Source organism: Neophocaena asiaeorientalis, unplaced genomic scaffold, assembly GCF_003031525.2.
Source record: "Neophocaena asiaeorientalis asiaeorientalis breed wild unplaced genomic scaffold, Neophocaena_asiaeorientalis_V1.1 scaffold114, whole genome shotgun sequence".
Lineage (NCBI taxonomy): Eukaryota > Metazoa > Chordata > Mammalia > Artiodactyla > Phocoenidae > Neophocaena > Neophocaena asiaeorientalis.
In genome coordinates this window covers 485,233-509,910 of record NW_020173116.1, presented here as the reverse complement: position 1 = coordinate 509,910, position 24,678 = coordinate 485,233, and positions in this window count along the sequence as shown.

The window sequence follows — 24,678 nt, the reverse complement described above, 5'->3', positions numbered from 1 at the left end:
ATGACAGATGTTAACTAGAATTGTTGTGGTGATCATTTTGCAATATATACAAATATTGAATCATGTCATTACCTGATTACCAATATAATGCTATATGTCAATTATACCTCAATTTAAAAAAAAAAAAAGGAAAGAAAAGTATTCAACATTTACTCAGGACTCTTACTCCATCCAGATTATTTGCCAAACTGGCAAGAGGATTTTAAGAATAGTTACACCTCTAAGGAGCAGGGAACCTCATTTGCAATTAAACATATTCTAAAGTAAACATATTCTTAAGTAAATGCTTTAAGGAAAGGGAAGACCTATGTTTAGGAAGAAACTTGACTAAAGTTTAGTCAAACTGAGGGGGCCATCAAGGTCATTTTTGTCTTCATTCCACTGGTGAAAGTCATGCAACCAGGGTAATTATCACCATGTCAAACTACCTAAACATGACATTGCCCATCCAACCAAACTGTAAGGAGCTGATATATCCCTTCACTTCATAAATGCAGAACAAATAATTTGACTCCTCACTTCAACATTTTAGCATGCCCAACTGGACTCCTTTTTATTATGATTACTGTGCTGTATCAGGAGGGAAGTATTTCTGTCTTTCATAAAAATTTATTTTGAATTTCTCTTAAGAATTTAAGGTGATAGACTATTTCATGTTTTTCTATTTTGCAATATTCAAAAAAAATGAAAAAAATGCCATGATGGTAGATTTTAGAGAATATTTGAGTCAAATGTCTGTGGAAAGAGATAAGAGTGGAAGTCAAAATATCATCTCAATAAACCATCTCTCATTTGGCCAGAACTTTTAGAGTTTCAGGAGTAGCAAAGTTATGCACTGCTGAATAATAAAAACTGCTTCACACAACAGCAACCTGGGAATCTGCCCAGGCAGCTGCACAAAGACCCTCCAGGCAGGATTATCCTAAACTTCCCTGTGCATATGGCTGATTAATTCATTCAAAACTGCATTTACATATAGTCCTATGGAAAGCACTCTAAATGTTTGAGAAGACCAGGACCATCTTCTCTGTCAAAAAAGTAACTCCAGAACAGAGAATTCCAGAGAAGAAAATGCCTCCATCTATGAGTACTTTGTTTTTGATAACTTTTACGTAACTGCCTATCTTCCCTTGGAGCACTTTTTCAAATGGATTTGCCTGGGCATGTTTGCTCATGTAGTCTTGGAGACAGTGGTCAATGCTCCCTCTGTCCATTTCTCCCTTCAGGTCAGTCAACAAATTTCACTCTGTCTGCCTCTCTGAATGCCTTTCACAAAGCAGAAGAAAAAATCATTATGCATTTTACATCAACAAACAGATTACATTTTGTTGCGCCTGTCCCTTCTATTCCTAGGGATATTCTCAACTTTATTAATATCCTTCAAGTCCAATACATATCACCAATCATTTCAAATGCCTCAAATATTTGTCTTTCTGACAAATATTTACCAGGTTGAGTGGGGTGCAGTAAAAAATGCTTTCAAATTTCCCCAGTTGCATATAAAGTAAAACCTAATTTTTTAGGATTAAAAAAAAGAAAAACCTCTTACAGGTCATTTCTGTTGGTCAAAACATAAAATTAAATTGATTAATATTAATTTATTAATCTAAGTTTCTGTTTTTCAAAATAGAAATAAAAAAATCTACCTCACATGTGTATTGTGAATATCAAATATAATTATATGGCACATGTCTGTGTATGTATGTTTGTATATGAATATATATGTATATGTTTATATGTGTATATTTGTGTGTGCATATATACACATATAATTGCTTAGCTCAGTATTTGGGTAATGCTAAGTATTTCATATATTTTAGATATAATAATTGTTTATTTCTTGTAATTATTATTGCAACTGTGTATTAATTCAAAGAAATTTCATTGGAATTTCAATATGACCCAGGATGTTACTTTACAAGAATAATTAAGAAAAATTTCCAAACAGAATTTTGAAAACAAATAGTTCAACTTGTCAGGGATGTCATGCCAGGCAGATGGACTGGCAGGTGAAAAAGAGATAATGTAGATGTACAAAATGATGAGGCTTTTGATTTGGACAGGTCATGCATTTGGCGAGGCAGAGTAGAGAGATATGTGTATGTGAGGTTTGCTATGTGAAATTTATGGAAGGACTTTGAATCCAGGCTATGTTAGTCATTTTTGTGTTGAATAGTGACATGTTCAAGTCCTTTCTATTAAAATCAGGCAAATAACAACGCAGCTGTGTGTTGGAACAATTAGGTACTACTTCTCTCTGGTTGGACTGGTGTTTACAAAGAAAATGGATACAATGAATAAAATGTGGATTGGGTATCAACTCTCTGAAGACTCTCAAAGGGTAAGATACCACGTTTATACTAGATTGGAGAATATGTCCCCAGCCCAAAGCCCCAGTAAGGATATCTTATTGTCTCATCTGGAATCAACATTTTGGCACTTACGAATGGGGAAATCCAGGTCATAATGCAGTCAAATACACTCACCAGCCAGCTACACAGAGACCCATGCTTTAGAGACCATGTTCTAACAGGGCAGGTCCCACAATCTCTCCTCAATGCAGTGACTCTGTCTTCTGGGAAACACAGCCCAATGCATATGAAGATCTTACTGTTTCACTCAATTGCCAAGTTATTCCTCTCATGGGATGCAATGAAAAGAGTACAGAGGGACCTTGATTTTGTAAGAAAACAGTAGCTCCAGCTTCTAGGAAAGCACTAGGATGGTAAGATTAGCTTTTCTTTCAATCATTGTGAAGCATCTACATTAAACATCGTTGTGGAAGTTCCAGCCTATGTATGTATAATGCAGAAAACAAGAGTAGAAAAAAGTTATAATTATTTTATATAAAATGGTTTAGTAAAGTGTTCAGAAGTGACTGGCTACAATAGAATTACATAGAGTAGTGTGCCTCTATGCCAGAAATTACAAGTTAGAAGATAAAATTTAATGAAATCTCATTCCCAATGGCAATAAGACATATAAAGATACATAAAAATATCTAAAATATAATCCCAGTGAAAAATAGGCAGAATTTTTTTGGGGGAGACAATATGTATATTTGACTAAAAGGAGAAACATACTGGTACTGTATATTTGAATGGATTGATTAAGGAGTTTAAATATGGATTTTTTTCAAATGTACCATTCAAAGATTTGTGATTAATAAAATTATAATAATTCAAATAAATTTCATTCTAAAATAAGACAAAAATAACGTATGTTTTATTTGGAGGAACTATTAGAATAGAGTATATATAGGACACTGTAGCATTGAGAGCCCCATAGGAAACTGATTCCAGGCTTGAAAGTTAAACTGAATAGAATCAATAAAGAAGATATTCAAAAGTTATGAGCAGGGTTAAGGGAATAGACATAATGTAGTCACGACTTCAGGGACTGGCAACAACAAGAGGAAGTAATTTACCATCCCAAGAAGGAACAGAGAATGAACTGGGTTGCTGGAGCCTGAAGAGAGCTCATCGCCTTAGAAGAGGGATGTCCATCTGAGAGGATCTGTCCTGTGGAATGCAGCCTCTGTCAGAATGGTGAGGAGGAAGGCTGGGAAGAGGACAACTGCCTGACCACTGCTGCCTCCTGCTGCTGTCACCCATTGTCCAAATCCAACAAGTAGTCATGGGGCAGAAGGGAGTGGGTCAGGCCAAAAAGCATGGATAGGAGAGGATGGACAAAATAAAAAATATATATCTTTAACAGGTACCAGAGATATTTCTAAATATAATAAAGATAATGATTAACCCTGATATATAAGTGATACATTTATTGAAATAGTTATATGTCTAGGTATTCCTAGTCAAGTAGAAAATGCAGCAGGACAGAGTGTTTAAAAATACCCCTTTATAGATTAGTCTGTTTAAGTTACATTATGCTATGGAAACAAGGGACACAAAAGTCCCTGTGGCTTACAATGACAAAGTCTTACTTTTTGCTTTCATCACATGCCCACTGCAGGTCAGATATGGCTTTGCTCTATGTCGCCTTCACTCTAGCCCCAGGTTGACAGAACAAGCTCAATCTGAATGTGGCTGTTTCCTTGGCAGTGGAAAATGGGACGTGGCAAACTACATGCTAACATGTAAAGCTTACCAAGTTTCCACATGGAGAGCACAATGTCATCGTTGCTCACATTTTATTGGCTAAAGGAAGTCATGTGGCCAGTCCTCTATGGTAGAGGATGCAAGCATTCTTGGAGGGGAGGAAGGGAAAGACCCTTCATTTTTTGTTGTTGTTGTTGGTTAATGAATAACATAATTTATCACATCCCCTTATCAATGAATTAATATATGATAATAAAAGCATAAGATATCAATAAAAATTCCATCTAAAAATTTGTTCATATAATTATATAACCATAGAAGTTTGAAGGTAGAAGGGAGCTAAAGCAATATCTGGATTTTCCTGATGTAGAAAATGAGCCTCAGAAACATGAAAGGATGTGTCCAAAGGCATAGCCCTAATCAATTTGGGACAGATTGAGAATATACAATTCTCCACTAAGGTGTTCCAGCATTTGTCAGTTCTTCATAAACAGGCTTTGTTGAGCAGGAAGGAGCATTTTTTGGTGAACTTAACACTACGTCTTAAAGGCTAGAGTATGAATGCCAATTCAGTTTTTAGGTGTGAGATATAATGTGTTTTTAGGGACCTGGAAAAAGATCTGTCATCCCTCCCTCCTCAAATCTTTCTTCCATTCCTGCTCCTGTATATGAGAGAGTGAACAAGAGGAAGAACACATGGTATGTGGTTAGCAGACAGAATACAGGCACTCAGACTCAGATTTCAGAAGAAACCTGTTTTCCATAAAATTTTCTAGATTACCTATGGATAAGCAACTAATCTCTGTGTCAAGATTATTTTAAATGGGAAATTATAAAGAAAACAAAAATAAATTGGTCTATTTAGGTAGCAAAGTGACCAAAATTTCTAATGAAGTCTTTAGCCACTTTGCGGCAGAGGTTGTCCAGAAACCCATTGTTTCATTCATACTCGGAAACCACTAAGAATTAGTTGATTGCCCTGTTTGAAATAACAGGACAAATCATATTCTTGGAAAAAAGGTAAATGCAATGCCAGCTTTCTCTTCATCACCTGAGAGGACAAAACACGCACTAATTCTCTATTGCCTTAAGCCTTGAGAATGAGGAGAAGACAGCATTCATACTAGCCTCCTAGGAATCACTACCATTTATAAAATAAGCTAATATGATGTGTTTTATATTAGTTAAATAGTATCATTAAGTTTGGGAAACACAATATGCAGAGTTTGTTATGTTCTAGTTTGTTATCATTTTCTCACCTGGAAAGACAAAGTAACTCAAAAACAACAATAGTCAACCTCATATGTGTGTGTGTTTGTGTGTGTATGTGTGTGTAAGTGAACTTGAAGCTGCTAAGTATACTTAAAACTTGCAATGATGTGGTAAGTCTAAGATGCTTATTCTTAACAGCCCCTCATAAAAGAACAATCAAAACCACCTCTAACCTCCAGCTCAGTCTCTGTGGCATTATCAAAATTTAGTGAGACTAGAACTTTCAGGATTTTAATGAGGTCAAGCAGTTAGACAAAGAATGATTAATTTATAGGAAGGTCAGCTGGAAGGTACAGTGAACATAGTTTGTAATATAGGAAGAAAGATGATACAAAAGAATGAGGATTTTAAAAATTATTATTTTTTACATGCTCAATACAGTGGGTTTACTGTTGAATTTTAAGTCCTCTGACAAACCAAGGGGATATTTTATTCACTGTGTTCACGCATTCTGATAAAAGTTTGGCTCAACTATGTTGGGACAATTAGAGTGGTGATAAATCATCTGAGCTCACCAGACTGGCTGAATCCTTTTTGCTTATTGGTGTGTTTATTTCCCACTCTTTAAATCCAACTGGAATGCTTTTCTCAGAGAGAGAAGGTACTCGCATGCCATGGTCAGAATCTTGCCTGTTACTTCTGCTGTTCTCTCTGTTAAGCCATGTCAGCTCCTAAATAGATGCTCTCAGTACTTCGAGAGAAACTCCACATACAATGGAAGCTCAACCAGATGGTGAAATGCATAAAACTAAACGTGTGCTCTATGTGTTCCTGCCAGGCAAAACTGATTGCCTCAAACATTTAAAAAAAGTAGTTTGGTGTCAGTAGGTGCTTATCCAGAGATGGTAAACCAACTTAATAGTCAGTGAAAATAAAAAAGAAATGTGTTGTTAAACACAGCAACTACATGCATATGGTAAAAAGAAAAACTTCTTTTTTTATCCACAGCTTCTCCTCCCTAGATTTTAATACATCCTATCAAGATTTGACTGGATAGATGCAAAATATATCCATTTTTCAGAGGACAATTTTTGCCTAAAATAACCCAGAGAAATATTTGGGAATGTCCCAAATTGTAGTTGCAATGTCGAATAAATCACATCTAATATTTTGTAATTTTAACCATTAAAACATATTAGGAAATATGGCCTGTCGTTCTTTTGGCAGAAGCACATGATGAAGCAGCTTGGTGAATAGAATGAACAGGTGCTGGGATAAAAATCAGAAAGCCCATTCATCTTTATGCTTCTGGGGGAAAATAAACCGTTTGGGGAGTTCAACTAGTAGAACACTGCTTTCTAGCTTTGGTAGTTTAGTGCATTTTGAGTGTTTCAGAGCTTTCTCTGATAATTTTAGGTTAGCTAATGTGGGAAACAAAAATCATATACTAAATTGCTTACAATGTGTTTGCTGTCTTATTGTGAAATCATGACGAGCATTAGTGGGGGACAGAGCTGTTCCCTACTGTCTGGGCATTACTGAATTGTACTATCGTTTGTGTACTGAGTAAAAATAATTAATCTGTGATCTCTGGGTGCAAGAGCATGTTTGAATTCTTACTATCACATGTTTCTTACATACAATAAGTTATCAAAAATGTTGGTTGAATGATTGAATGATAAATTACAATTAATTTAAACGCAGATATTGCTTTTGTATGTGTCATCATTTATGCCTGAAAAATGTCCTCCCTATCTGATGCCCTATACATCTGGTCCATGCCAATTCATTCTTTAAATTTCATATCAGATATCACTACTGACAGGAATCCTTCCCTGGTCATATCCCAAAACAGAGATAATTACTCTTTCCTCTGAGCTATCTTGATATCATATGTATGCTTTTATGTTGTGCATATACACTCTTTTAAAGTGTGGGTCTCTTCTGCAATTGGAGAGAATTTCTTTTGCTTATAGAATAGGTATTTCTCTACCTCTGTATATATTTTTTTCAAGTACTGGTTATGTAATAGACTTTCCATACAGTTGAATAAATGCAAGGATTGGTAGATGGGTTGAAGAAGAGATGGTGTCTGTACACCCGAATTTCCAGATAAATATCTTTAAATAAATATGATGTGTTATTAACATAAAATCAGTTGAATGTGATATGTGAGGTACTAACTCACCTTTCAGTGGCTAAAGAATTATTTGAAGATACACTTCTTTTTAAATCTTGAAACATGATTATGAACTTGCTATACATATGAGAGGAATGACATTAGTCATTGAAAAGGCAAAGTTATTGAGCTAAAAATTGGTCTGATTTATTCAATGTAATGAAGAGAAATTCAGGGTTATATTAATAGTGAGAAATGAGAATTTACATGTACACAGGAATAGAAATAAAAGTTTTATTCCATGACTTTGGGAAGTGGAAAGTCAAAGAGAAGCATTTATGTATGTATATATGTATTTTCTTTTTAAGCAGAAGAGTGAAGTGCTCTGCCTTCAGTTCAGAAAATAATGGCAGCAGTTTAGCAGATGGATTGGACTGGGCATAAACTCATTGGCATGAAGAGCAGTTAAGAAGTTCAAGCACAAGATAATGAGGATCCCTGGATGAATAAGTGACAGCATGGATAGAAAGGAAAATCAGATTTAAAAATACATCTAAATTACAAATGACCAAATATGTGACTGTTTATATAAGGTTGAAAGACAAGTTTTTGCTGTTATTTTTTGTTGTTTTTAACTTTAAGGAATTTTTTGGACTGTAGTATCATTAAGAGATATAAAGAAATACAAGAATTGAGTCAAAAGTAGAACGTGAGCTGTAAGAAATAAATTAAATTCTATTGCAGAAATTCTGTTGTGTTACTGGATTTGCAGATAGAAATGTCCAGTAGACATTAAGAAATGAGTTTATGTCATGGGCATATTATCAGATTAGAACTACAGGTTTTATACTTAATAACCCAGAGTAGTAGTTGGAGAACTGGAAATAATTAAGGCCACTTCGTGAGTATGGAGCAAAGAACAAAAACGGATTAAGTTTAGAATTTTGAGACTACTCTTGTTACTTTTGATGATGTTACTCTTAAGAATTGAACAGGGAAAAAAGCACTAGCAAAAGTGAACTGACCAGAATAAAAAAGTGGTAGCAAGTTAGTCAAAATACATTTGACTGATAGCAGAGAGCTTGACACTGAGAAACTGATTATATCTGTAATACATTTATAAGAGAGAGATGCTGAAAGAATGCTCAAAACAAAATCTCTTTAAAAAATTTGTCATAATGCATTTTTCCCATAATCTAGTCTCCAAGTAACTCTGTTGATTCATATGGAAGTACAGGGTTTTCTTCTGTCTTTTCTCCAGGTAAAAGTAAGGTTTAGAATTGTAGAATCATGTCAGATCTCCTTCTTGGTATGTTTGATTAGGCCTGTACCTTAACTTAGGCTCTCCAGATTTTCTTATTCCAATGACGAAGAAAGGGGAATACAAAAAATTCAAACCAAGGAAAATAATGGAGCACAAAAGAAGGTTTTTCCCTAAGGTCTACAGTAGATCTTCAAAATCTCAAAAGAATGTACTTTTTTTTTTTTTTTTTGCGGTGCACGGACCTCTCACTGCTGTGGCCTCTCCCATTGCGGAGCACAGGCTCCGGACGTGCAGGCTTAGCGACCACGTCTCACAGGCCCAGCTGCTCTGAGGCATGTGGGATCCTCCCGGACCGGGGCACGAACACGTGTCCCCTGCATCGGCAGGCGGACTCTCAACCACTGCACCACCAGGGAAGCCCAGAATGTACTTTTAATACAATAAATTGTCCTACCCTCATCTTGAGCCATGTTTAAGAAGAGTTTAGAGCTGAATTGAGTAGAATATTGGAGCTTCTCCTGGGTGTCAGTATCAAAGAAGGGAAGTAGAATTGGAGATGAGGGGGAGAAAGTTACAAGGAGTAATATTCACTCAAAAATGACCACGCAGGTGCACACACACACACACACACACACACACAACATACACAAAGGTTTAATGAACAGTTAGTATAGGTTTTGGGATTTAGTAATTAGGTAGTAACTGATGGCCTATGAGAAGTGAAACACACATGACACCTAAAGCAAATATAGCAAAATGTTAATAATTGTTCACTCTAGGTGGTATATATATAGTTTCACTACCTAGAGATGCAGCTCTGAAGAGTAAAGAGAGAAGTAACACATGGAAAAGTAGGGTATTGTAGTGTGGTCTCCCTTTATGATGCTAAGAAAATGAAAATAAAGAATAAAGATTTAAAGAACATGTAAAGGAAGATGACAAATGTAAAATAATAATGATAAGTTAGGTAGAAGAACAAAAGTGGGTGATGGAGTTAATCTTAGAAGGGAAGCTCTAGAGAAGCTAAAGGAGATTGATAATTGAATAAGGAAAATGGAGGTGTTGGATGAGTCAGACGCTCTGAGAATTCCAGATAGATAAATTGGCAAAATGTTAGATTAATTATAGGGATAGGTGACAGTATACATGAGGTTTCACCCAAAATAGAAGAATATTTTATTTGTTCTTCCATTCTTTCATCATGGTTAATTTTGAGAATTTATTTTAAAGGATTTTTAAATTGACATGCACATCAAAATGATAAATGAGAAACTCACTATTCTACATTTAGATATATTTTGTGTATCATGACTAGTAAATGTTCTTTGAAGGAAATTTTTAAATTCCTCAAAGCTTTGCTTTGAATATACTTCCTAAGAATATATTACAAAGATGAAATGTATAAAGCTCAGACTTTTTAACTACAGAATAAAACATCCTGGGTGCAAATGTAATATAATTATCTTAATAAGTTAAACAAGTTTGCATCATAAGTCTGTCCAACTCAGGTTGCCTGGCTGATGTGGTAGAGAATGAGCTGATTGCTATACAGAAAGAAGCCTCTGAATGTAAAAAACATATTTGTTGCTAGATACTTAGCTCATTCATTTGTTTCTGTTGGCATTATAAGCAGTCATGTATTTCACAAATATTGATTTATCTTTTATCAAAGATTTCTTGTTGTTCAAGGAGAAAACAAAAGCAAGAATCATAGCATATTAGGAAGATATCTCAGAATTTCCTCATTTTAAATATGAGCACAGTGAGGCCTATAGTCATTCATTGAATTGGCAACAAAGTTGGGAGAAGAACCCAGAACTTTACACACTAGACTAGTATCTTTTCTCTGCAGAAAGAAATAGAAATAAAGAAAGGAATTGGAGTTCTCTCCCCCTATTGGAGCCTCCAGGCAAAAATGATGATGGACTCCTATAAGATAGAATGAGTCCAGTTCCTCAAATCTTTGAATCTTATTTCATTAGCTTGATGTTGTATAGCAACCTTAGTGAGCAAGAAAAATCATCCAGTACTTTCATTATATTTTTGGCCTTTTATTCATCTTTGTGCTATCTTTTGTGCTTTAATAAATAGATACATAAATGAATAAATGAAATCTCTACTCGCTAATTCACTAGGACATCTCATAGGGACACTTCTGTTTAACCCTTGTACTCTTACACTTGGCCTCAAGTGACCAATTAGATTCCTGTGCTCCAGTTCGCAGTCAATAGGTGTGGCCTGGATTTGGAACAGTGTGGAATATTAATTATCTTACATGACATTTGAAATCATGAATTAACTTCATTTAGGCAAAAAGCTATGGCAGTTGTATCACTCAGACTCCAAACTGGAAAAGAGAAACTTACTTGTAATATTTAAAACAGATGAAATTTAACACAGAAAGTTGTTTAAAAACCTGAGGGAATAACTAAGAAGCCAAAAAATGGAGGGTGTGGCAACCCAAACATTAGCAAAAGCAGGAAAATACTTTCACTTCTAGGAATATAGGGACAAAGAGGATGTGATATTCCTGGGGACCAGAGACCAACGGTCAACTGGTGGAAGATGCAACCAAGGTGGAGCTTTCTGGTGGGAGCTGGAGTTGTGGAGGAGACTGTACCCCCAACATACACCAGGACTGTTAGATACCCAGCCTGGGGTGGAGTAAGGGGAATTTGCTCTGAATTTTCTCTCCTCTCACTCTGTAATCTCCTGCCAATGTCTGCAGTACTGAACAGAGGACAACAAGGAATTGAGGTAAAATAGCATGAAGACCAGAACAAGTGTTTCTCAAAATGTGATCCATAGAGTAACCATTACAGAATCAACAACTGTTGAAAATGCAGATTTCTGGGACAGAAATCAGAACTAATTATTCAGAATCCCCAGAGGTTGGTTGAGTATGATTCAAAAATTGCATATTTAATGAGCTAAACATTTCTTTTGTGTTCCAAAATGGAAAAATGTTGGAACTCCTGCTGGTCAGAAACTGGTCAGGGATCAGAAGACCTTGGCTTGAAGTCTGCCTTATTGATTGTGGGAAATTTGGAAATTTAGTTAAACTCTCCAAGTCTCATTTTTTTGTATCTAAAAGTAGGAACACTACCATGTTACTGGAGTTAAATGAGATAATGTGTGATATCAAAAATTAGAACATTGAACATGCTTTCATAATTTTAATTATCTACAATAACTCAGTTAAATTCAATTCTACTCTAATAAGTGCATTACACTGTTCCCTGCAGTAATATTAAGCATGGTCACCTTAATAGACTGGTCATGTTTTGGTTACTATCTACATACTTTTTCTAGAACTTTTTAAACTTACATTTTATGTAATATACCAAATATTTTTTGCACAAAAACAGTTGTGGAGTAAATAGTATTGGATTGATTAGTACCTTTCATTTGAAACTCAATTTATAATTTCTCTTTGATGTATTTTTAATATATATTATCCATATATGCTAATTCAATTCATAATATATTTCTTTTCTATTCCTAAGTTATAGTTTACAATAACTCATGGAATCACACACACAAAAAAATTAATTAAAAATGAGGGCTTCCCTGGTGGCGCAGTGGTTGAGAGTCCGCCTGCTGATTAAAACATCCTTCATGGAAATATACATTCCCTAATCTTACAGTTGCAGTAACTGAGGCACTGATATTTGACATATAGTATTCCATGCCCAAGGTCTGGAAATAGGCTGGTCAAGATTTCAACTCATACAGTTCAATTTTTTTTTAATCCATGAAAATTGTTTTTTGCCAAATAGAAAACTATTGCAGCTTCTTTCTCTCTTTATTTCTTTTGCTTATTACAAATATTCTATAAGAAAAAGTGCAAAAATTATAAACATACAGCTGGATGAATATTCATGAAGTGGACCAGGACCTAGATAAAGAGACAGAATGTGACTAGCACTCCAAAAACCCTCCTCATGTTATTTTCCAGGAACTAGCCATGTAAGCCTAAAAATAAAAATTATCCTTACTTTTAACATGATATATTTTTGCCTGTTTTTGATAGTTATTTATTTATTTATTTATTTTGGCTGCGTTGGGTCTCCGTTGCTGCATGCAGGCTTTCTTTAGCTGCGGTGAGTGGGGGCTACCTTCATTGAGGTGCACGGGCTTCTCATTGCAGTGGCTTCTCTTGTTGCAGAGCATGGGCTGTAGCTGCGTGGGCTTCAGTAGTTGTGGCACGTGGGCTTCAGTAGTTGTGGTTCATGGGCTCTAGAGCACAGGCTCAGTAGTTGTGGCACACGGGCTTAGTTGCTCTGTGGCACGTGGGATCTTCCCGGACCAGGGGTCGAACCCGTGTCCCCTGCACTGGTAGGCAGATTCTTAACCAATGCACCACCAGGGAAGCCCCTTTTTCATGTTTTTTAATCTTATTTATTTAATTAGTTAGTTTTTGCCTGTTTTAAAAGTGTACGTAGTATTACATTTTTAGGTAGTTTTTGTATGTAGCATCTTTCTCTCATCATTATCATGGCAGTTTTATCTATTTTTTTGATGTAGTAGCAATAGCTCATTCCTATTGTTGTATAGCATTTCTTTCTATGAATATCCACTATTTATTTATCATATATACACATGTATATATATATAATTATGTATGTATCATTTTATACATGTTATATATGTATACACATATACACAAATGTATATGTATATACATATAAATATACAATCTCCTGAATGTGAGGTAGTATAAGACATACTTATACAGCATAAAAATATATGAAATAGCACTTCACACTTACTAGGAGGGTGTGGACAAATTGGAACCCTTATACATTGCTGGTTGGATGTAAAATGGTGCAGGCTTTGTGGAAAAAAGTTTGGTTGTTTCTTAAAAATTTAAAGATAGAATTACCCTCAGCAATTCTACTCTTAGGTACATACTGAAAAGATTTGAAAGGAAGGACTAAAACTGATGCTTGTATGTCAATGTCCATTGTAGCTTTATTCACATTAATAAGAAGGTGCAAACAACCCAGGTGTCCATTACCAGTTGAATGGATAAATACAATGACATATTATTCAAAAAACAGTTGAATGGATAAATACAATGGTATGTTATCCAGTCAAAAAATGTTCTATACGTGCTAGAACATTGATGAGCCTTGAAAACTTTATGCTAAGTGAAACAAGCCAGATCCAAAAGAAATTGTTTCATATGATTCCATTTACCTGAAATATCTAAAAAAGCAAGTTCATAGAGACAGAAAGTAGATTATAAATTACCAGGGGATAAAGGGAGGGGGAAATAGGGAATTACTGCTTAATGGTTATAGAGTTTTTGTTTAGGATGACAAAAATTTTTGGAAATGGACTTAAAAGTATTTAAACACAAATTTTATTACTTATACTTCACCAGGATTTTTTTAAAATGCATGAGAATCACTGACTTTAAGGAACTTGTTATTTATTTGAGAAGAAAGATAGAGACACATAAGATGTTCTACAATTTATAGTAATAATCAATGGCTTTTTAGTTCACCATTTTATCACCTCTCCCCCCACAGTACACACTTTCACACAAATACACAAATACATAAAAACATACACCTACATTCCAGGTCAACAAGTCTTTTTACATTATACTATCTTAACATAATTGTTTATCAAATTTCTGATACCCTTAAGTCTACATTTTCTCTTGTGTGATTTATTTTTGTCTCTCAATTCCCTGACCCTAGGTTTGTAGCCACTCTTACACAGCTGCCTGATTTAAATTCTATTCATATTACTCAACTATTTGAGACCTCTAATTGATCTCTATTGCCATTTGTTTTATCTACACTTTCAGGTCTTAATATTTATTATAAGGCCTTTTTTGATATGGCATACAACTATATCTCTAGCCTCTTCACTCATTGTACAGAGATAAAAATTACTTATTTTCCACAAAAGAAATGTGTTCCCTTGAGCTTTGTAGATGCTATTCTCTCCATCTGGAACATACTACATTATCTATACCTTTAGGAAAAAGTCTTAGCATTTCCCCCTTTGAGTCACATCATATCTTAATTAAAATAATTGCACTTATTAGAAACATTTTGCTCCAATCCTTTAAACAGCCCTTTCTAATGATCTATAAAAAACTGAGAACAGAGCATGTCTCATTCATCCTGGCAACCTCAACACCAAATAAATTTGTGTTGGCTAAATACATAAAGAAATTGATGGATAAAAGGAGACATCACTTTCAGCTGAAGGGAAAGTCTTTTAAGATGAAAGAAAACTTTACTTTCCAAATCACACAGTAACCAGAACATTTAGCTTAGGAGCTGTTTTCAAGGAGCAAGTCCTTTTAATCTATTAGCCACATTAGTAGCAGAACTTATCTCTATAGAGATAACTAATATGTTAAAGCCAGTACATAGTTTTGTTCTTTTAAATAGGCTGAACATGTCCTATATAACCTCATTTACAAATGGGGTTGTTCATCATATTTTCTCACCATAGGTTTTGCACCAGATATTAATTCCTTAATATATTGAATCCTCACAAATGTCTGAGTCTCAGATTGAGTTAAAAACAGTGAGGGTCACATACTTCCTTAGCAAATCGGATGAATTGTTACTGTAGTGAGATATTCAACAGTAATAAACCTAGTGAGCCAGTGAAACTGGAAACCTAACAAGAAGTTCTGGAATCAGTCTATAGTAATGATTGCTAAATCAAAATTTAGTCTGCCTGGGTCTTTAATGTTCAGAAAGAAGCCTGACCACGTTTTTGACATTATCATTTCTCAGAGAAAAAATAAATGTAATTTGAAAAGCCAAACTGTAAGGCAGAAATAGCTTGAAAACAGGATAATCTTAATTTTGCTAGCACAGTTTATTTCCCAAGAGGAAAATTGTTTGCTATGAAACAAAAGCAAACTCAGTTAAAATCCCAAGCCACAAAACCCTGTTAAAATTTTTGGAATGTGTCTTTAAAAAACAACCAACATACTCATAATAAAGTGAAAGGAAGTTATATAGAAAAGAAACAAACAAGTTATTGAATAGTTCAGCAGTACCTGCCTTAGAGTTTTTAAAAGAGGACAGATGGAGAATTTTCCAAAAGTAATTTTTAATATGGGAAACCACTGGGAAGCAGTAAAGAAAAAACAGAGAGGATAAAAATGATCTAGTTGGACTGCATACACACTTTGGAATCAGTGCTGAGCAATTTGCAGCATGCACGATAGAATGGCACAGAGGCTGACTGTAAAGAGAGAAGTAGCCATCAGCATTTTGTTTCCTTTTTTTTTTTTTTGCTTTCCATCTCTGCATATTTCCACACGTTTTCTCAGGTGTCTTTGCCAACATTATGCAACATGTGAGACAACATATACGCCCTCAAAACCTCAATTTTACAACACCCCAATCTGAGTGAGTCAACAGCCCCTGAAGAAATGCCTAACATCTTAATTTATGCTTTAATCAAAGTAGAACATGTAGAAATTCTAAAGTTAAATCTTAGAATAAGGCTTAAAATGAAGAAAAGCAGTTTCTTCTCAAAGCCCACTCTAAGCCCAAATTCAGTTTCTCCTCCAAATAACACACAAAACACACACACACACACACTGCATTCGTGTAACTGTATGCCTTTTTTCCATCTCTGAATGTTTTACATATTTACTTAAATGAATATTCTCTTTATATTACCATGAGGGCAAATTATTGTGCACTGCTGAGTCTGTCATAAGCTATGATTATATTTCTTTCTTGAGAATTTTTCACATATAATTAATAATTATCATTTATTTTCTTTATGGTATTTCTATATGTTTATCACTACTGCCTGCACAAGCTCTTTGATAAAAGTCTAAATCAACTGTTCCTAAATGCAAACTCAGAGAGTTTGAGACAGACTGGGACCTGGGACCTGGGACCCTTTGCTGCAGTGCTTGTAGCTGGACAAACATCTCCTGGAGCAATAAAATACAAAGAAACTATGAGGGACTAAAAATAACTGCATGCATGCACAGTTGGGGCAAATTATGAACAACAGGATACAAAAAGACCAAAACCCCACACAGCACCACCAAGGGGGTAGTTAGGCCACCTAATCCACCCCTCTGGCCTGACCCCTGGACCCACTCCTTCCCTCACCCCACTTAAGGAAAGAGCTCACTCCCCCCTCAGCGAGCAAGCAAGGGAACCTGTTACTGGTTTTTGCATACCCTGCCCCTCCCCACTGCAGCAAGGGCCCCTGTAAAGCCTTGCCTGAATTTCTCATCTGGCCTTTTACCAATTTCTATTGATTAAGGAAGCCAAGGACCCTGGTTGGTAATAAGTTGATCATCTCTGTTTTGTTATTGTTCTTTGGTGATGGAGCCTGAGTTCTCTGGCACCATTTTGGACTGATTGTTCTCTAGGCTGCTGACAGAGCTGTGCACACATGGCACCCTTCACTTCTACTTTTAGTTGCCTGCTTTGTAGATGGTACAAGTTCTTTGTTTTTGTTTTATTTCCTTGATTTTGAAGGACGACATGCTAAGCTTCCTACTTTCCTAAAAAATATTTCAAGTTTTTTGCTTTATTTTTTAGTATTTACATATCTACTCATGTCTTTCTTTCCCCTCATATTTGATTATTTAACTGGATATAGAATTTAAAATTCAAAATACTTTCTCTCATGGTGTTGAATGCATTGCTCCATTGTGAGGTATTGATAGTTGGGAGTATGACATTATATGTTTCCTAATCCACTTTTGTGAGTTATTTACATTGCGTATTTCATAGTAAGCATTGTTTCAAATTTGTTTGTTTGTTTCTTTTTCTAAGATCTGATTGAACTTTCTGAGGATAAAATCAAAACTCTGGTGGTAATTAGGCCAATGTTGAATTTTTGGTTGACTTCCAGTCACTGAAGGGGAAGCATGAGATAGTTGAGAACATAGTAGAAGCAGTTGGAATAGACTTATTATTGGACATTTATTGCCTCTTTTCAGGATGGGCTAAGAATATTCACTGTATTGTTTTTGCCGCAGGTAGTGTCCTTCCTAAACCCATTTTGTTTCTAAAAAAAATAAAAGAGAGAGAAAGAAAGAAAGAAAAAAAAAGCTATTTTAGTGTATGTTTTCTGGTATTTGTGATGCTTTTGTTCTGATTTTCAATTTTTTTTGCCTCCCAGACTCATCACCTACCTAACCTTGTAATAGCATTTAAGGGAGCGAGGACCAGATGAGTAGTATAATTAACAGAACCTATTTAACAGAGGCCTGACCCCATGAAATTAGTCTCATTAGGACTCTATACTAGCTTTAACTATCTGAGCTAGGCTAAGTCACAAACCAAAAATCATTACAAATACTGTGAATGTGATTCAGACTACAGGGGAGATTTTTTTAAAAAGGTAAAAATAAAAACAAACCAAAACACAAAAACAAAACAACATTCAGGAAACAATCTTTCCGGAAAGCTGCTGAGTCATAGATCATTGGTGTGTGCATCTCTGCTTCTTGCTCTTTGTCACTGTGACTTGTCTTGCTCTTCCTGCTGGGAAACCTTTGCTCATGGGGTTCATCAGTAACTGGAGTTGCTATGCAGGTGTGAAAGTGAAGACAATCCCCAGATTTCTCTAACAAATGTTAAGTAGACTCCCAACGGAAGGAGAAGCAGACAGGAGAGGCACACACATTCTGGATTCCTTGCCTTGTTTGTGATGGCAACACACAAGATGGCATCCCAGAGGCACAAAACTGCTCTGCGTCTTTATTTGTTAAAATCCCCTTTTCTCTTGCTATGCTTTGTTCTGTTCTTTCTTCTAGAAGTTTCTATTTCAAGGCTTCCTCAGTCTTTGTGTTGTATCTATAAATGGATTCATCCCCTCCTGAGTCAAGCTTTTGAAGAATGTTCCTGTTATTTTTAGAAAACTTAAAATATCACACTATATCCAATTGTGAGAGATAAGGTGAACTTATTTGTCTGCTGGATGAGTCCTTTCTGAGACTGGGACCAAAGAAAATTGCTGTGAAAATAATGTAAACAATGCACTGCAGAATTGGGCATGTGATGGTACCATTGTCAAAATATCTGTGATCATAAGAATTTCCTTGTTCTGTTGTTAAAGGAACACTTGGGCTGATGTATTTCTAAAAAAAGGTTTATTAACAATTGCATGAAATAGCGGTTCATATGTTAAAGAAAAATCAGGACAAACTCCATTTATACAAGCAAGGCAAGAGGTTGTACTGTCCAGGTCTAGCTATAACCTACACAAAAGAGCTAGGCTGGTGGTGAGTGTCATACCCAAGATAGCATCCCAGCCAGACTGCCACAAAGACTATTACAGACACATTCACAAAACTTAGTTTCAGAGTCAGGAGAAGAACACTGTTTCAATGATAATATAGTACCATAAGAAGCCATTTACTGATTTTTTGTTTTACTTGTGTGCCCTTGAACGTATTTTCTTAGACTCTAAGTTACTTCTTCTTTTGCAATTAATACAAACATCTTTGTTCCCCCAATATATGTACTCCAGGAGGTCCCTAACTGCCCCCTAACATCAACCCCTACCTGCAGAGCTTGCTCCTCCATGGAAATCCATATCTGCATAATTTTGTTTGAAGCTATATTGTTCCTTTTGATGTCTGTCTGCACACAGGACTGTTACTCTCATGCGCTTTATATCTTCTCAGGGTTTACTGAGGGTATCCATGGATAATAAATGAAGAAATGAATGAATAAACCTATTATCACTGGTGAAAAATGGAGTTCAAGTAAGTTTATAAACCTTGTTAGATTTTAACAAGACTCAGAAAGAATGGAACTCAGAACAGGAAAAATTTGATATGATGGGGAAATCAAGATATTCAATAATTGTCTTTCAATTTTATTATTATATTTTGATAGTATTGTTGTTCCTCAAATAAAATTTATGTAAAACCCTATATATAAAAATTACAAAGGAGAATGAGGAAAGGGATATCCAGCTATCTGACCCTTTTGCCTTTACCCAAGAGTATCTCTAAGTAACTCTAAGTTTATGCAATTCAGTTTGTGTGAATGATTGAACTAAATTGTACTCAAGATCATAAGCTCATAGGACATCCAACTGTTGCTGACCCTCTTGGATTGGGTGGACTCCAACTGGGCTCTTCTTGCCCATTGTCACCCAAGCTAATTGAATGAGACCAGGTTTGGCAAAGCAGAGCAGAAACTTTATTTGTTGATCAAGGAATGGGGAAGGGAGATCTCATGCTCTAAAGACCCCTTCTTCCTAGGGGGAGAGAGGTGAGAAACTTTTAATGGGAAAGAAGTGGGTACTCCATCAGAATTCGAGAAAAGGGGAGGCAATTTCTAGAAACTGCCAGATCATGCACAGTCCTTTGAGCTCCTTTACACATAGCACTAATTTTGCCTAGCTAAATGCAAATCCCCACTTAGGATGGAGATCATAGCATGGTAATAAGACAAAGGCAACTTTTGGGCATTTTGGGTCTCATCTGCATGGATGCTACCCTCATGGTCAGGCTGGAACTGGTTCAGGGCAGTTGACTGTTGCCCTCTTGGCCTGTGCTGGCTCTGGCTGGTTCTGCAGTTTGACTTATATGGCCATCTGCCTTCCTTTCTGTAAGCAAGCACAGCTGTGGGCATAGACTAATGGATTGTGGTGCAGAATAAAGAAAGTAGGTTAGTCTCTGTACAGGTGTGGGTCTCTTCCAGTGACACAACCAAAGGTGTGGAACAGCTTTGATGACTATCCTGACTCTGTCCCTATACACTTAAAGTGACATTGCTGAAGACACTTCATCCACTGCAAGTTCTGATGTGCCCCGTGTTTAGCAACCTGTCCTTAAAATCAGCAGAAATGTAAAGGGCTTGAGGCTGTTTCTTTGAGGCTCTGCATTACATCAATCGGTTAGCTGGTTCTAATTACTGGACTCGTACCATTTCTTGTTCCCACAACTTTATACTGTTGTACTGTTCTAAGAAGGAGTAACCCTCTCACTATTTATTCATAATGCAATATGGCAATTCTTCTGATGCAGTGTTTCTGCTTGGTTCTCTACAATATCAATTTGGAGTATGAATTCTATTTGCTAGTCTCAGGTTGGGCCCCACTGGCTGTGTGAAGAACATGTTTACCTGATGAACTTGCTGCTCCATGTGGAAGGCTCAACCCCTGGGACTCCTGGCTAGCGTTCTGTGCCTGGAAGCTGCCTAGTTACCATCCCCCGACAGCTTCTGGCTTGGTTCATTCTATAAAACTGAAATCCAGACTGTTGGGTTGGGGTGGACAAAAGAAATTAAGATGTAAAATAGACGAATGTTGCCAATGCCAGTTTGGTTAGGGTCAACTGTGTTTATCTGAACTCATTAGACTGAGAGCCAGGAACAGTGATTTTCTTCCAATTCTTCCATGAATTAAGATGTGATATTGATAAAATCATTTTCCTAAATATCAAGTTTTATATTGTAGAAGTGTAGAATGGTCTTCTGGACTAAATAATCTCCAGTATACTTATAATAATCACAAACATCTGATATTTTAGGGTTTCACAATTTTACCATGGAAAACAAGGACACTGTGCTTATCGTCTTTCTTCCATTTGTACTACAAGTGCTTTTTTAATTGTTTCTCCCTGTACCTGCAGATTGTATTGCTACGCTCACTCATGTCTACATGATTTATTTTCTAGTGACATAGAGAAACATATACTCCACAATTTTATCTCTCACCTCAAACTTCAAATGTATATGTTGAGAAGTTAGTCCCTAATTCTTCGTCATTCAAGCTTTCCTTATCAATGATTCCTAACTCTCTTTTGGATCAGAAAGGTCAGGACAGACACAGTCCTCCTGGAGGCCATTGCCACAATTAATAAGAATAAACACAACTTGGGGATTACAATATGTCATGTTTTTCCTCTAAAATATATTAACATATTGAATCTGCACAGTAATTTATGAGATAGTACATTTTCCCCATTTCTCAGAGGAAACATCAGGGACACAGAGAGTTTATGTGCATAAGTGAAGGTTGCATAGATGGTAAGAGGCTGAGCTGGGATTCAAAGTTCAGCATCTCCAGCATCTTCTAAACACTATGCTGTGCTACTTTGCTGATGAAGAGAGAAGCGTTCTTATCAATAACTTCTAACAGGCACATGACACATACCAACCATTCTTCTCTGCCTCTCCTGCTCTCTTGTCTGAAGCTTTTTTTTTTTCATCATCAATGAAATCTCTATGCTGTCAAATTATTTGTTTCATTTCTGAAAACAAAGCCTATCTTCTCAAAAAGAAGCTCAGTGAAGCAAACCTTAAATTCTAAAGGTAATGCCTGCCAATTAGCAATGTGACCTTTACCAAGTCACTCTCCCTCTGTGAGTCTCAGTTTTGCTTCTCTATGGACTCTAAGTTGCTACAGTCTGGTGATCTTTTATGATGATGTGAACAAAAAAATTTGACTTTTCACATTTAAAAGGAAGGGTTTGCTGTTAACAGTTTATGAAATTATTTGCTATGAATGTTTATCATTTTCAGATAAATAACTAAATTTAGGTATATAGTGAGAAGCTTTAAAATGAGGTAAGTTTTAAACATGTACAGACCCTTGATGATAGCTTGGTATACTCACATAAATTATTTAACAATTTTTCCTTAATTGGTGAAAGAATGAATGAAGGTGTTGATTGAATTAATGAAATAAGCATTGCCAAATTTAATAAAATCTCTGACCCTTATAACTTCATTAATATGGTTTTCTAAGTAAGATCAGCCCCAAAATTCTTGGCATTGCACCCCAAGCAGGCAAGATTTTATCAGAGAGTCTTCTTGATACTGACTTCACTTTTCCCATCTATAGCTCTCAAGCATGTTTTTTTTTTGTTTTTTTTTTAATCAGGTCATGGAGATTTGGGGAAGCAGAGTTCTCATTGCCCCCTAGATCACATAATATATAACCCATCCTTTTTATCAATGGATTCAAACAGAATGACTCAGTACGTGCTCCCTTCACCTAGAGAAGGACCTCCATTATAGCAGTTATCCTGCTTCATTATGATTATTTATCTCTTAAACCCTCTAGACCGTAAGCACTTTGATATCAAAGACTGTGTCTTATTTCTCCCTCACTTTCCATTCCTTCTCTCATGCCTGGTCTATGTTAATCAGGAGAGAAATGTTGCTTGAACTTCATAACAAATGAGGTAATAGAGATTATAAAATGATAACTGCAAATACTCCCCATTCGATAATTATAAGTCATACTCCTCATTCGATAATTATAAGTCATATACTTTGGAAGCTGTAAAAGTTCTCTAGGGACTATGTTTTTGGAAACATCTGCTGGGATATCACAAGGAGGTATTTCAGCCTAACATCACTTCTTCAAGATATCTCTCTTCTGCATTTGCTCCTAAGAGTATCTTTCCTCAAGTAGCTCTCTGCTGTCAGAAATTCAAGTACTTCAATCATTACATGGATCCTGGAGTTGCCTAAAAAGATCTTGGGCAGATCCATTCAGTGCCCTATATACAATTATCTAAACTGGATTTTCACCTTTTCTTCCAAAGTTCTGTTGCACATCCTATTTAGTCTGTTTCCATTGCTACCATCTTAGAGTAGAATTCAAATTACTAAAAACCTGGGCCCGCTATTCTTTTTAAATATAACTGACTTTTTACAGTAAATAATAGACTTTGCTTCACATTATATGATACTAAGTAATATAATTCATATTCTGACTGCGAGATATTTGCAAAGAAATTGTGAAAACTAATTTGGACACAGATAAGAATAAAACGTTTCTGTAATATATCAAATAAAAGTTGACCATATGGTAGTAATAATAATACTGCAAGACACTGTGAAATAAGAACCTTAAGAGAGAAACAGAAACCTAGGGGTGTTCAGATTTCTCCAGTCCCACCATCTCCTGAACAAGCCATCTTGAATAATTGCTATAGTCTGAATATTTGTGTCCCACCCAAATTCATATATTGAAACTTATTCCACAATGTGATGGTATTTGGAGGTGGAGCCTTTGGGGAGCAATTAGGTCATGAGGGCAGAGCCCTCATTAATAGGTTTAGAGCCCTTATAAAAGAAATACCAGAGACGTCTCTTGTCCTTTCTGCCATGTGAGGTCACGGCAAAAAGACGGCAGTTTATCAGCCAGGAAGCTGGCTCTCACCAGACACTGACGAATACATGATTATTGCTTATAAATCACCCAGTCTATGGCATTTTCTGTTACAGCAGGAGACTAAGGCAGAAAATTGCTATGGAGAAATACAGGTGCTACTGTAACAGATACCTAAAAATGTAGAAGCAGCTTTAGAACTGGGAAATGGGTAAAGGCTAAAAGAGTTTGGAGGTGTATGCTAGAAACAGTCCATATTGCTGTGAACGGTCCATTAAGGACAATTCTAGTGAGATCTTAGAAAGAAAAGAGGGGAGCTGTAGAGAAAGTCTCAATCTTCTTAGAGATACATAAGTAATCTGGAACAGAATGTGGGCAGATATATGGATGGTAAAGCCCATTCTGATGAGGTCTAAGATAGAAATGATGAACATGTTATTGGACACTAGAGGAAAGGCCATCCTTATTATAAATTGGCAAAGATCTTGACTGAATTGTGTCTGTGTCCTAGTGTTTTGTGAAAGGTTGAAATTGCAAGTGATAAAATTGGATATTTGACCAAGGAAATCTCTAAGCAAAGTGTTGTTGGAGCAGCCTGGTTCCTCCTGATGGCTTAGAATAAAATTCCAGAAGAGAAAATCAGTTAAAGATTGAATTGTTAAGCAAGAAAGAAGTAGAACTTAAAGATTTAGAAATAAGTAAAGAAGGAAGAAATAAAATTATCTTTGCAGATAACATGGTCATATATATGTAGAAAACCCTAACCAAAAGTACCTTTTAGAACTAAAATGTGAATTCAGGCAAGGTGAAGGGTACAGAGTCAACATACTGAACTCATTCATGTTTCTATACATAAACAATTAACTATCTGAAGATAAAATTAATGAAACAATCTCACTCAAAGTAACAACACAAATAAGAAA